Raw genomic sequence first — 13,535 nt, 5'->3', positions numbered from 1 at the left:
CATTGGATTGCTAACTTGACATCCAATCCTGGATGAGTTGCAAGTCACTCCAGTTAAAAATCCGGATAATCAAAGCCATTGGCAGAATATTACAAGCCTTCCCCCTGGTGGGGTTTTCCAGTGCTGTTGAAGCCAATGGACTTTTGAATAGCTCGTCGTATTTTACAGCCCCACCCCCATCTTTAATCCTGATGAAACTCCATATCCTCATTACAAATTCTAAGTCTCCAGTCACAGCCTCACAGTAATCAGACTGCTGAAACTTTACCATCCTGTTCAACCATGTTCTGAGATTTTAACTCCAAATACCCTTCATCACGAAGAACACCTACTTCCAGCTCCGTAGCTTTGCCCACCTCCACCATTACTACAGCCTATCTGCTATTTAAACCATGTCTTCATCACCTCCAGACTTGATGATTCCAATGCTTTCCTGGTCAATCTCCCATCCGTTTTGCTCTGTAAACTTCAGATAATTGCTAATTGTGCTGCCCGCATTCCATACCATGCCAAGCCCTGCTTACCCTTTACCCCTGTTCTTGCTGACCTAATTCAGCTCCATTATCCCAGGTTTAAACTTCACACCCTTATGTTCAAATCCCTGCAAGGCCTTGTGCTCAAACAAGCTACATTACCCTGGTCAACAGAACAGTTGCACTTGGTACTGCTCTATGTTCAATGTCAAATTTCAATATAAAACATTTGATGTCTTTGCTTTGCATTGCTACTGGTATGAAGCCAAATGCTGGTTGCACTGTGCATGCTATAATATTCTCTGTTGGAAAGCAGGCTGACTAAGATCTGTATCCGAAGGAACCCTTGTGAGACATTCAGCATACCAGACCCCCTCAGTAGCTACCACCTGTTTTAATCCTTCACCATCAAAGACCAGCTTCATCCTATGATGATTCATTCCTCATCATTAAATACTGAATGCAATGTATCTGCATCAAGATTGCTATGGCAATTGTTCAACTGCAACTGCATCTTGATGAACAATAGTTTCTCCAAGCTCCATACAAATGGGATTATTAGCAACCTTTTCTATTTGTGTAATAAGCTGATCTTCTGCCAAGGTAGGACATTTGATTAGGAGAATCAATGAGGAATTTCCAAAATTTACTTGGAACCGCAAATATTGCTTAAACAATTTTTTGTTAAAGAAAATCCTTGAGGCTGATTTTATGAATTTGTGCTAATAGCAGGCAGCTTTAGCCTTCAGCAGCATGTTGTGGAATTTTGGGCATGTGTTGCTCATAGTTCACAAACTGGTGCATGAACTAGTAAAGTTTCTCTTCAGTACCCACATGTGGGAAAATAATTAAATACTGGAACAATCCAAAAAATAAATAAAGATTATATTCTCAATAAAAAGATGTATTTGTTGTGTGAACTAATCGAAATTATTTTGAACTTCTTTTGTCTAATTTAACTTCAAGGCATTAGAATATTAAAGCATGGTTATATTGTCACTGGACTAGAAATCCAGAGACCCAGGCTATTCCTCTGGGGGCACAAGTTCAAGTCTCACTGTGACAGCTGGTGGAATTTAAATTCTTATGGGGAGACAGTGGTGCAGTGGTAATGTCACTGGGTTAGTAATCCAAAGGCCCAGGTTAATGCTCTGGGGGTGCATTCTCAGATCGAAGAAGATTCGTAATGGACTCAAATCGTTAACTCTGTTTCTCTCTCCACATGAGCGAGCAGACCTGCTGAGTGCTTCCAGCACTTTCTGCTTTTATTTCAGATCTCCAGCAGCCACTGTATTTTGCTTTTATACAGCGAGCAGGCTGTCTTTACCTCATCTGAGGCCACCTGAGGGGATCACCACGTAGGAGCGGCTAAGTGTGATAGATCTGAATAGGTGACTGAGGTGTCTTCTTACTGTATCTGTGCAATGTTTTCCTTCCTGAGTATTATGTCGATAATGACACTTTAAGCCACATGTCTGAAACTCCTTTTATTGATGGTGTGACAAGAAAAGAGGTTATGAGGTGTTGAAGGAGAACAAAGATTCCTCAGTGGTGACCGTAAGGCCCTTGGGCTGATGTGATTTCTTCATTGGCGGTAAGATTTTAGATGGTCCAGGATGTGTCAATGGACATGTCAGCAAAGGTGCCTCAGAGTGATTTATATGCCATTCCCTTCATTGTGAGGCAGAAAGACTCAGTTGAAATGTGCCTGGTGCAAATGATCCCTGGCACTCATGACACCCTGGTGAAACCGTCAAGCCCCATGTTGTTCCCAGCAACCTCCCTGTGTAGCTGAGGCAACCCAGGATCCTGCATCCACACTACCCACCTCCTTTTCCTCCTCCTCTCCCATCTCCTGATCCTCCTCTTTCTCCAATAAGCTGTGTCCTTCAAGGGTAGTTTGTTTTTATTAATTTATTCTTTCACAGGATGTGAGTGTCACTGGCTAGGCCAGCATTTATTGCCCATCCCTAATTGCCCTTGAGATGGTGGTGGTGAGCCGCTTTCTTGAACGGCTGCAGTCCATGTAGTGTAGGTACACCCACAATGCTGTTAGGAAGGGAGTTCCAGTGTGTCATAGTCTCAAGGTCCACACCTCTCTGGATGGTTATGTTACAAGTGCGCAGCAGGCCACCACAATGAGTGAGACCCTTGCAGGTATCGGAGGGAGACACCCGACCCATCCTCACACTGAAACTACATCTTCAGAAGTCAGATGGCCTTCTCAATGGTTGTTGTAGTGAGCAGGCGACATAGGTTGTATTGCCTCTGTGGATCTGTCTGGGGCCCCCTTAGAGGGGTGAGTAGCCATTTCCCTAGGGGATTTCCCTTGTACCCTAGGATCCACCCATGGACTTTGAGGTTTGGAGTGAAGATTTGATGCAGCCTGGACTGTTGGAGGGTAAAGAAGTCATGGCAACTGAAAGAAAAATTGAACACATAGATAGAGGAAGCTCATGTTGTGGTCAGGGAGCAGTTGAACATTAATGAAGTGAAAGCCCTTCCTGTAGATGAATCTGAGTAGATGGTCACTGAGAGCCTTGATGACCACATGGGTGCAATCGATGATGCCCTGGAACTTTGGGAATCCAAGAATGGCAGCAAAACCCACTGCCCTCAAAATGCCTGCAAGAGTGCGTCTGCCTGGAATTGGAGTACTGTCCAGCCCGGGCATAAAGCCAACAGTGACGTGCAAGATACAGTGGTGTGTGTGCTGCCATTTGCAAGATGTCACCAAGCCCACAGCTGATATTGGAAGGAGCCAGAAGCGAACAAGTTCTAGGTCACAGTGACTTTGACAGCTACTGGCAGGGCATGGTGAGAGTGCTACATGGTGTGAGGGCTTCAGTGAGGAGGGCACATCTGTCTGTAGCCATCTGCCTGGAAAGTCGCAGTCTCCAGCGGCACTGGTTCCTTCTTTGCCAGTAGGTCCTATGCCTCTGTGTTCTTCCTGTCCATCATTCCTTTTCCCTGCACCCTGCCCGATACCTGGGGCCCTGGCCCTCCTGTGGACAGTGACCCTCCTCATCGTCACTGGGCCCAAAATCTGAGATTCGTGTCCCCATTGTCAGCTGCTGCCTTCTTTTGATTAAGTGGCCTTGAATTCTTTTGATTAAGTGGCAGCTTTTCCTCCTGCTCTTCTCCACAATGCCAGTAGGGGGATGACCCCCTACACTGCCCACTCCTGCCAACTCTTGCACCGTGCCAAGGGCACTTCTTTCCCAATGGTTGAGTCCTCCCTTGCACCATTCTCCCTTTCATAGGTCTGAGGTCATTCTCTTGGGCAGTCATGACTGGCTTCCTACTGTGTACTGACTTCCCTTTACCTGGTCTGTCCCAGGCAGTGCGTGCAGCCTGTGTAACCCCATGAAAATCTCAACACCCTCGTTAACAAGTCCTTAATGAGCTCCTTGGATTAGACAGGATTGGAATCTTGCCCTCTCCTGTCCTGGTGAAACTAGCCGGCTCTGGGAATGGCTACAGGAAATGGCACGCAGCCAGTTACTGTATTTTCAGGCCCCATCCACCTCCTTTCCCATCTCGAGCAGGACCAAAAATTCAGCTCATTAACTCAGTTTCTCTCCATTGATATTGCCTGACCTGGGGAGTATTTCCAGCATTTCCTGTTTTTATTTCAGATTTCCAGCATCCGCAGTGTTTTGCTTTCGAGCAGGTCATTTGTCTTCCCTTACGTTGCATTTTCACAGAAACCTGTAGGTTTGGTCAAAGAACATTCTGGAAGCTATGAAATGTTACAACTGATGCACAACTGAGATGTCAACTACAGTGAACCTGTAATAAGGGCGCTGAATCACTAGGCATGTATACATTAGAAATAACAGTCAGTAAATCAATCCAGCTTTGGAGACAGTGGAGGGAATAATTTGCCAAAAGACCTGTTTTACTGATAAGGTCCAGCAAATTATTATTACTCAGTGGCAGCCTTGACTCTGTGGAAACATTCTCTCCTTTGAATCTGAAGAATATATTTTCAAGCCTCACTCCAGTGACTGGAACATATAATTCAGTTTGACGTTTCAGTGTAGCACTGTCTATTGGATGAGGTGCGAAACTGAAAAATCTTCTCTACCCTCTCAGATGGACATAAAAGACCCCAGTGCATTATTTGAAAATGAGGCAGTTTTCCCAGTGTCCTGGTGAGTGTTAATCCCTCAACCAGCATCACTGAAATACATTAGTCACTTATCTCAGTGCTGTTTATGGGTCCTTCCTGTGTGTAGATTGGCCGCCCCTCTCACTCCTTTATCACAGTAATACTCGATTGGCTGTAAAGTGTTTCAGGATGCTTCTCAGTGTTTCTCAGGAATACTTCTCAATTTCTTAAGTGTTTAACCAGCAAAGATTAATAATGGCTACTGTGTATTAACAGACCTTATAATTATTTACTACGGACAGAATTTTATGCCAGTGGGATTTTAGGGTCTCGCTGAAGTCAATGGATGTTTGAACAGCTTGTTGCATTTTACGGCCCCCTCCCACCCCCCGCTGAAAAAGGGCCATAAAATTCCGCCCTTCAAAGAGCAAATTTAGGAACATAGGTAAAAAGTATTAAAAAGCTACTGCATTAAATGACTGCTCCAACACTGATCAGATGTGCAACTTCCAACCAATAGTGCAAGTTAAGCATCTAAGGGGGGAGTTTTAGGCCCCCCCTCCCCAGCCGGCACATTTTAAGGCAGGGGGCATGTAAAATAAAACGGGTGGCTAGCCCACTGCCTTTCCACCTACCCCTGATGTTGTCCCCCATGTTACAGTGGATGGGTAAGGTGCCAGCCTGCTGACCCACCCTTAGGTCTATTGAAACCCTTAAGTTGCCAATTAAAAGCCACTTACGGGCCTGCTTCTGCCTCCACCACCATAATACAGTGGGCAGAGGAAGATGGAATGCAAGTCGCCAGTCCATGACTTTACCAATTTAGGGTGAAAGATGAGAAGGAAGTGGGGTGCCTCCTGCCCTATTTGGTGCTCCTGTGTCCATTGCAGCCATGCCCCCAATATGGTACCACCCCCTTGCGCCTTCTCCTCGGGCTCTCGAATCCCACCTCCAAACCCCCACCCCTCCCCTCTTGCTATTGTCCCCGATCCCTCCCCAACCAAAATCCTCAGACTTACCTGTAAGTCCAGCATCCATGTTTTTCCTTCTCAGGACTCCTTGTAGAGCCATCAGTGACCACTACTGTCTTCTGGCGCTGCTAGGACTGCTCTCAATGGCCAGACTTCCTGCGCCTGAGGAGTGGATGTCCCACTCTCACCTTGTTAAGGCCGCTCCAAGGGTATTATCACCACAGGGCAAACCTTTCAAGTCAAGACCAACTTTTCTACCCAGCTCGGGGGAGGGGCTGGTGATCATGGGTACTGAGACCTCACTGCAGACATGGGGCAAGTGATGTTGCAATCCAAAATCCAAGGCAAATGTTTCAGCGTTTTTGTATTTAAGTTCAATGAATATATTGTAATAAATTAAGCATGAGCAGATGTCGATCGGCAGCACAAGGAACTATTAGGACATGCTGATGACACATTTACATGTTTGAGAATGTTATACCTCATGGTTCTTCTCCCACATGTGGGATAACTTGCAAGAACTTTTCCAACTTAGTGGGTTATTTACAGACAGAATTATTCCCAGAACCATCTCCTACAGACATGTTGTAGGCAATGAGATTTCCAGTATTAATACAAACTGTGTCAGCTGCATTTGTATTCTATATTTCTGAAAATCGGTTCCTACAGTTTATGATCACCTAAACTATTTTTAGATGCATTCTTACCACACTGGCAGTGCTCTACATGTTGGAAGGAAACAATGGACAAAATAAGTTTATGATATTTGTGGAACTTGCGGCAGAACTGACGATTTCTGCTACACAAAAATCAACTCATGTTTCAGAAATATTAGCCCCGACCCCCCGCCCACCGGCCTTCCTGGGGAGCAGGCTGGCAAGCAGGGGAAGGTGTAAAATTGAGGGGCATGGCATGGGTGTACCATCGTCTACCAGCTTCCATTGGTATTTTATCATTGGCAGGGAAGAGGTCGAGTAGTCTCTTACCCTTGGACTAATTGAGGCCCTTAAGTGGCCAATTAATGGCTACTAACGGGCTTCCTCCTGCTGCCACTAATATTTTACTAGTGGCAGGGGTCTCAGGCCACGTGGCAGCCTTGTTGGGTGCCACAAGATGGATTAAGGAAATGTGACAGCAGGAAATCTTCCAAAACAAAGCAGCGAAGATCTCCTGCTGTCACATTACAATGGTGATTCTGCTGCAAAACTATTTAATTGACTGCAAAATGCTTTGAGGTGTCCTGAGGTTGCAAAAGGCACTATATGTAAATCACTCCTACTCTGCGAGGCATTCTGGGAGGAGGAATAGACAGCAGATATTGGGAGCATGTCTGGGAAATGAGCAAAGTTGATAACTATGCTTTGGTGACTTAAGGTACTTGACAAAAGAACCAGCGGGGAGATGAGGAGAAATTGTTTATGCAGCAAATTATCATGATCTGGATTGCACTGTTTAAAAGGCTGGTAGAAGCAGATTCAGCAGCAAATTTTGAAATACAATTGGATAAATATTTAAAGGGGGAACATTTGCAAGGCTCTGGGGAGAAGCAGGGGAGTGGGACTAATTGGATAGCTCCTTATTAGAGCTACCATAGGCATGATGGACCAAATGGACTCCATCCGTACAGTATGATAATATGATTCTATGGGGTAATTTTAATGTAGGTGATTGCATAAGATTAGTATGGGTTGAGAGTTAAACTGAGAAAAATTTTGAGCATGTCAGGAAGCCAGCTCCAACATTTCAACTTCCAGATGTTACCAAAGCAGGGCAAAGGGTTGAAACATTCCATGGAAGTGGGTTGGTGAAGTAATTATAGTTTTGGGAAATGTAGGACTATAGCTTTAAGAATAATTCTGTGTTATAAGATCACATGATCTGTGTAAACCAATGCGTTAACGGTGCGGGGAACCTCTTCAGGAGAATCATTCTTTAGTTATGGAGTTTGATGCACACATGTAGTTGCTACTGCTATCTTGTAAATAAAGTTAAATGTTTCCACTAAAAGTTGTCTGAACATCAACTCTATAACAAACTGGCAATGAGGATAAATCAAATTCAGTGCTGTACCTTGTCCAATGATTGTGAGTATCTAAGTTTGTTAAAAATAAATGAAGATATACTCATCCAAAATGCCACAGTTTGGCAGAATTGATCCCATTGAGCCAGCCAAAGAAGATTGGTCTCAATATATAGATCATCTTGTGTTCTTCTTTCAAGAAATGAAATCTTGGGGAGGAAAAGAGGAGAATGATTCTTTTGAGTATTTGTGGGAGCAAGGTCTATAGTTTAATTCGAAGCTTGACAGCCCCCAGTGCTCCAGATTCAAAGGCTTTCAGTGAATTAATAGACCTCATTAAGGGACATTTTCAACCCAAGCCCTCAGCCACAATGCAGAGGTTCAGGTTCAATTCACGGAATAGAGCCCCAGGGGAGACAATTACTACCTATGTGGTGAAATTAAAGCAACTAACGGAATATTATGATTCTGGTGAAACCCTGAATGACATGCTCAGAGATCGTTTAGTATCTGACGTGCAGGAAGACACTATTCAGTGAAGATTACTGGCTGTGAATCTTGATTTTAAGAAAGAGTTTGAAATAGCACTGGCGATGGAAAATGCTGTAAGGGATCCATAAGCAATTCAATGGATGCAAAATGGCAGCGTACTCCTAGTTGGGCGGGGTCAGTCAGCCCAAAGTGACATGAAAAGTCGGGACTCCGCTGTGAAGCGGGAAACAGCCCCCATTAATCAAAAAATGAGGGGAAACAGCTTAGCAACTAAATTGAAAAATAACTTTCATCGACATGGAAAAAATCAGTCTTCTGGTGATTGGCAATTTTATAAGTAGAATGTTATTTTTGTCACAGAAGTGGACACATAATGAGACAGTTCAAAACGAGATTTAAACAGGCCTCCAAACAACAAACAAAGTTCAATGAAGTCTATAATGTAGAACTGCCAGAAACAACCAATGTTGACGTTGATTCATTATTCAACATGAAAGTTGGGAAGACAGAGCCAATATTTGTTACATTGCAAGTGATTGGTAAACCATTAAAAATGGAAGTAGACACGGGTGCTTCTACCACTGTATTGGAGAACACATTTTCAGATATTTAAATAAAGATGATCAACAACTAAATTGGGAACAAACATCTGCCAAGTTGAAAATGTGCACAGGCAAAGAAATCCAAGTAAAAGGTATCACTAAAGTAACAGTTCATGATAGGCACCAATCGACACAACTACCAGTGACCAAGCATCCGAGGTCGAAATTGGTTAAGGGAAATTAACCTTGATTGGCCAGGGAGATTTCAAAAGGAAGCTGGAACAGTTCCTGTCTTGAAAAAGGAACAAAGTAAAGTACTTCAGAAAAAGCTTGGAGAGTCCAAGGACTGCAACTGGATGAAAAAGGAATGTGTAAACATTCAGCAACCCAAAGAAATGAAGACTGTCCGAAACAACGACATGGAAGAACAGCAGAAGAAACTCAAGGAGACTCTGCTGAATAATAGGATTCAAGATGAATCGAGTGGGCTTCGCAAAGAGAAGGAAAACCTGTTGAAAGACCTTCACAAACTACAAGGATCCCTCTGGTCAAAGTTTGTGCCCCTAAAAAATTGCGAAGAGACACAGGAAAAATTTAACATCTCTCAGAACAAACTAAAGAACCAGTTGGCAGAGAAGACGCAGCAATGTTCAAGTTTCCAGGAGGAAGCCAACAGATACAAGGAGACAGAAGACTGAAGAATCAGCTGAATGAGGCTAAAGAGGCCTTGAAAGCAAAAGCTGTAGAACTTTCCAAGATGCGAGTAGATAATGAAATCATGGGTAGCTCAACTACTGAACTAAGACAAGTTGAGATTGCATCTGAGAGAAGCTTGGCCAACAGTGAGGTCAAAAAGAAGGTGGAGACTAAATTCTGTGATAGAAAGAAGAAGTCACGTAGGAAGAGGTTGCAGAATTACTGATGAGGCACCATCTTCGAACAAAACTAAGCCTAATGCTTCCCAATTTGGAGGGGAAGGTGGAGAAAAGTCAAGGGAACCAAAACGTGACTCATGATTTGCATAGTTGTGAGTGACAATTTACTTTTGGAGAAGTAGTATATATAAGGAATTTCAGTGGAGGACCGAAGTGGTTACCTGGTAAAGTGAGTTCTGTGACCAGACCATTGTCGTACCACATGGGGATAGAGGGGCTGGATCATCCATAAGGCATGTGGTTCATTTAAGAAAAAGAGAGATACCCCAACAAAATGATGCTCCATCTGTAACCATTACTGAACCAACGGTTCCTGTTGAAGTTGCTCAACCAAGGACTGACATACCTGATGTCTCTATCAGAGTGGAAGACACTGAACTGCATGTGCCTAATGAGGTACCTGATGTTAATGCAGTTCCAGAGAATGTGTTTCCTACAAAAGAATCGGAAGTTGTGGAGCTGCGATGTTCCACACGGATCAGGAAACCACCTGAAAGACTGAACTTGTAATTTCATGACCTGTGTAAATATTGTACTGTCATGAGATAAATATCCTTGTAAATACAAAATGTACAGAAAAGTTAAAGGGGAGGAAGGTAGTAATTATAGTTTTGTGAAATATAGGACTGTAGCTTTAATAATAACCCTGTATTGTAAGGTCACATGATCTGTGTAAACCAATGTGTTAACAGTGTGGGGAACCTTTTCAGGAGAGTCCTTCTTTAGTCATGGAGTTTGATGCACATGTGTAGTTGCTGCTGCTGTCTTGTAAATAAAGTTAAACATTTCCACTAAGAAAAGCTGTCTGAAGATCAAATCTGTAATAGTTGACATTTTAAGAAACTGACAACTTTTGATTCAACATGCTTTGTAAATTTTATAGTTGACAGCCAGGATTCCCAAGCCTTGGGAAACACACGGCAGCTGAAGTAAGGCAAACACAACTTCAAAGAGAAGGTAAGTGCCTTCACAGCACCACTTGTGGGCCCAAGGATCAAAGTGCTTTCCCTAGCCAGCCACTACTTTCCTTCCCATCAGACCCTCCATGACTGGAACCCCAGGGTCAGGGAATGGACCCACCCTGGAGCCTGAGATTGGAACATTACTAAAATAGAACACCTCGCAGGAACGGAAAGTCAGCACCTGTCCCAGGAATGAATAGGCCACTGCCTCCCATCCACTGCTGGGATGTGGACCAGACCACCCTGCCCACCAGGGTTAGGGATCAGATCCCCACTGCTCACCAATCCTATCCCCTCCCAGACTGTCAGTTAAGCTGGCTTCCGAACAGAGAACATCTCCGGACCAAAATACAATGCTGTGGTGCTTTAAATCCACAGCATGCTGGCAAACCAAGGCTTTCATGTTTCCTATCCAAAATGCCAGCTACCTATATAACCCGACCCGGGAAATATCATGGCCTTTTCTCTTCTGAGCTTGATTCTATCTCCCTGGTCACAGAACACTGCTTATTAGAATTTTGAAAGTTTATTTTTCTTCCGTGCAAACTTTCCCATTTCTCTGGCTCCTCTTCGTAGCACAAGTATCTAATTTCCAAATTAGTTCAGTGCCTTTCTCTGTACCCTCTGCAAAGCCACAATGTTTCCAATGTAATATAGTGGCTAAAATTGTACACGGTGCACCAGATAGGATTGAATTAATGTTATGTATAAGCTCACTACCAATGCCTAGGAATTATTTACCACCCCTCTGGTCACATACAACCTACAGATTTTGCATGTTGTACTGGCATTCTCATTAAGCAATCTACCTGAATACATACTCCGCTTGGAATCCATAATCATTTACCTTATATTTGCGCTGCTCATTCCCTTCCCCTCCTTGGATTTCACACACTACTTGATATTTAACATTTGTTAGCTGAATCTTCCAAACTATCCAAAAACTACTTATTCTGTTAACAGCAGCTCCCATCCTTCATGTTGTATCACCAGAAAATATGGACAGCTTAATTCCTGCACCCATTTCCAAATCAATTGTGATCCTGCCTCTGACCCTGAGCACCTTCCATTCTCATGCAGCTCCACACACAACTATTATTCATTCCTCTGAATGAGTCAATTTTTGTTTTTCTTTTGGCATTTCCCTGTTTATCCTGTGCCTATGGACCATCCTATGTAATACTTCATCAAAAGTTGAGATCCAAACGTTAAGGGGGTGATTTTCCATGAGAATTGCTTCATTTAAATCATTTTTCAGACTTTTGTAACACTTTGACCAAAATTGTGGTGGGTGAACAGGGGAAACCATCAGAACTTTACCTTGCTAATTAATGTCTATAGTGCTTTAGAGAAAGAGAGGGAGATGGCTAACTTCTATGTGCTATCCATAATACACAGTGGAAGCATTCCCTTGGGTCCAGAAAATGGTTATCTATTATTAAGCTGTGTAATTAATGAGTATCAATCAGATCCACGCCATGTATTTTAATGGTTTTGTTAAAATTTGCAGAACACACCTAGGAAGTTATCGATGAACATTATTAGGATTAAGTTATTTTCCTAGAGAAAGAAATGAACCATCAAATTTTGTCAAAAACCATGTTTCCTTCAGCTTTATAATTATATACCAAGACTTCAGTTATTTCTGTCTGACAGGTAGCTGAAAAAATACCTCATTAGTGATGTGAATCTAATGAAAATTAGTTTCAGGAAGTGTTTCCCCAAGGCTCTTCCTGAGGCCAAAATTATTTGCCCTGACTGGCGGTTGGTATGTTTGCATTGGATATATTTATGTAGGCTGATGACATGGTACTTCTTCACAGTCCATTCTTACTGAATTAAATTGCAAATGTCTCCTTCAAGTGAAATGGAATGTCTAGGTTCAGGTTCACTTAATGCTTAAAAATAAGTTCTCCCTTTGCAGTCCCTGCAAAATTAGCTGCAGGGGTGAAAGATTTGATGCTCTCAGTCCAAGTTACACATAATACAACTGCTGGCAAAGTGAAATACCTTGGTTTTATCTAATGGTCTGATTCTATTCACTGCTTCAGTTGGTGATCCTATTGTGCATCTCATGACCTTATTTGCAATATGTCTTTGATGAGAATATCAAGTGGCTCAAGGCTGAATTTTAACAACCAACTGATGCAGCTATACAGAAAGAAAATCTTGCTTTTGACTGGTACAGATGCTGGGCTTTAATTAGAAACATTGGGCAGAATTTTCCGTGCCTGCTGGCGTCGGGCGTGATCAGTGGCGTGAGCGGACAATATGTACGTGATTGGTTTTATGATGGCGGGAAGCCAGTTCACGTTTGTCTGCTCAGCCTTCCGATCGCGAGCCACGTTTCCTGCCATCGGATGTCGGGAACCTCATTGTAATACATCAGCGTATCATTATCAGGCCATCCTGCCGGAATCTTCGACCCCCGGCTGGATTGTCCGTCCACGCCAGCGGGAAAACACACCGATGTGTTTCACAACAGCACATAAAAGACGTGCACTTGGTGGGCTGCACTTTGAGGGGAACTCGGAGGGGGGTAAACAGTAACGTTGTGCAGCGCTCGCCAGGGTCGCCTGTTGGACTTCATGCTTCAGGGGCATCGGGGGAGGGAGGGTCAGGGTTAAGGGCAGCCCTGCTGTTGAGGTGACTGATGACATGGGGTCAAGGGCAGCCCTGCCATTGAATATAGCGCACAATCATTCAGGGTTGTGGGGATAGGGTGGGCGAGGGAAGTGGCCACACATTTGGGAAACCTGTAGAAAGTGACCATTCCTCTGCAACTGAGACAGTTCAGGCACAGCCACATCGATATGTTTGTGGTCGGGCTCCTAGTTTATCTGCCCACTCAAGCACCGCAGAGGCATCAAAGTGCCACCAATTGCTCCAGAGTTTCACCCATCCCCACTCCACCCACCCCCCCACCACCCCACCGAGCACAGACTGCAAATTCACGAGCATTTAAGTAGACTACAGAACAGCTGGACAACTGCACACATTGTACAATCTCCTCGCTAAAGCTGGCC

This window comes from Cetorhinus maximus, chromosome 14 (genome assembly GCF_964194155.1).
Source record: "Cetorhinus maximus chromosome 14, sCetMax3.hap1.1, whole genome shotgun sequence".
NCBI lineage: Eukaryota > Metazoa > Chordata > Chondrichthyes > Lamniformes > Cetorhinidae > Cetorhinus > Cetorhinus maximus.
Note: the sequence above shows the minus strand (reverse complement) of the source record.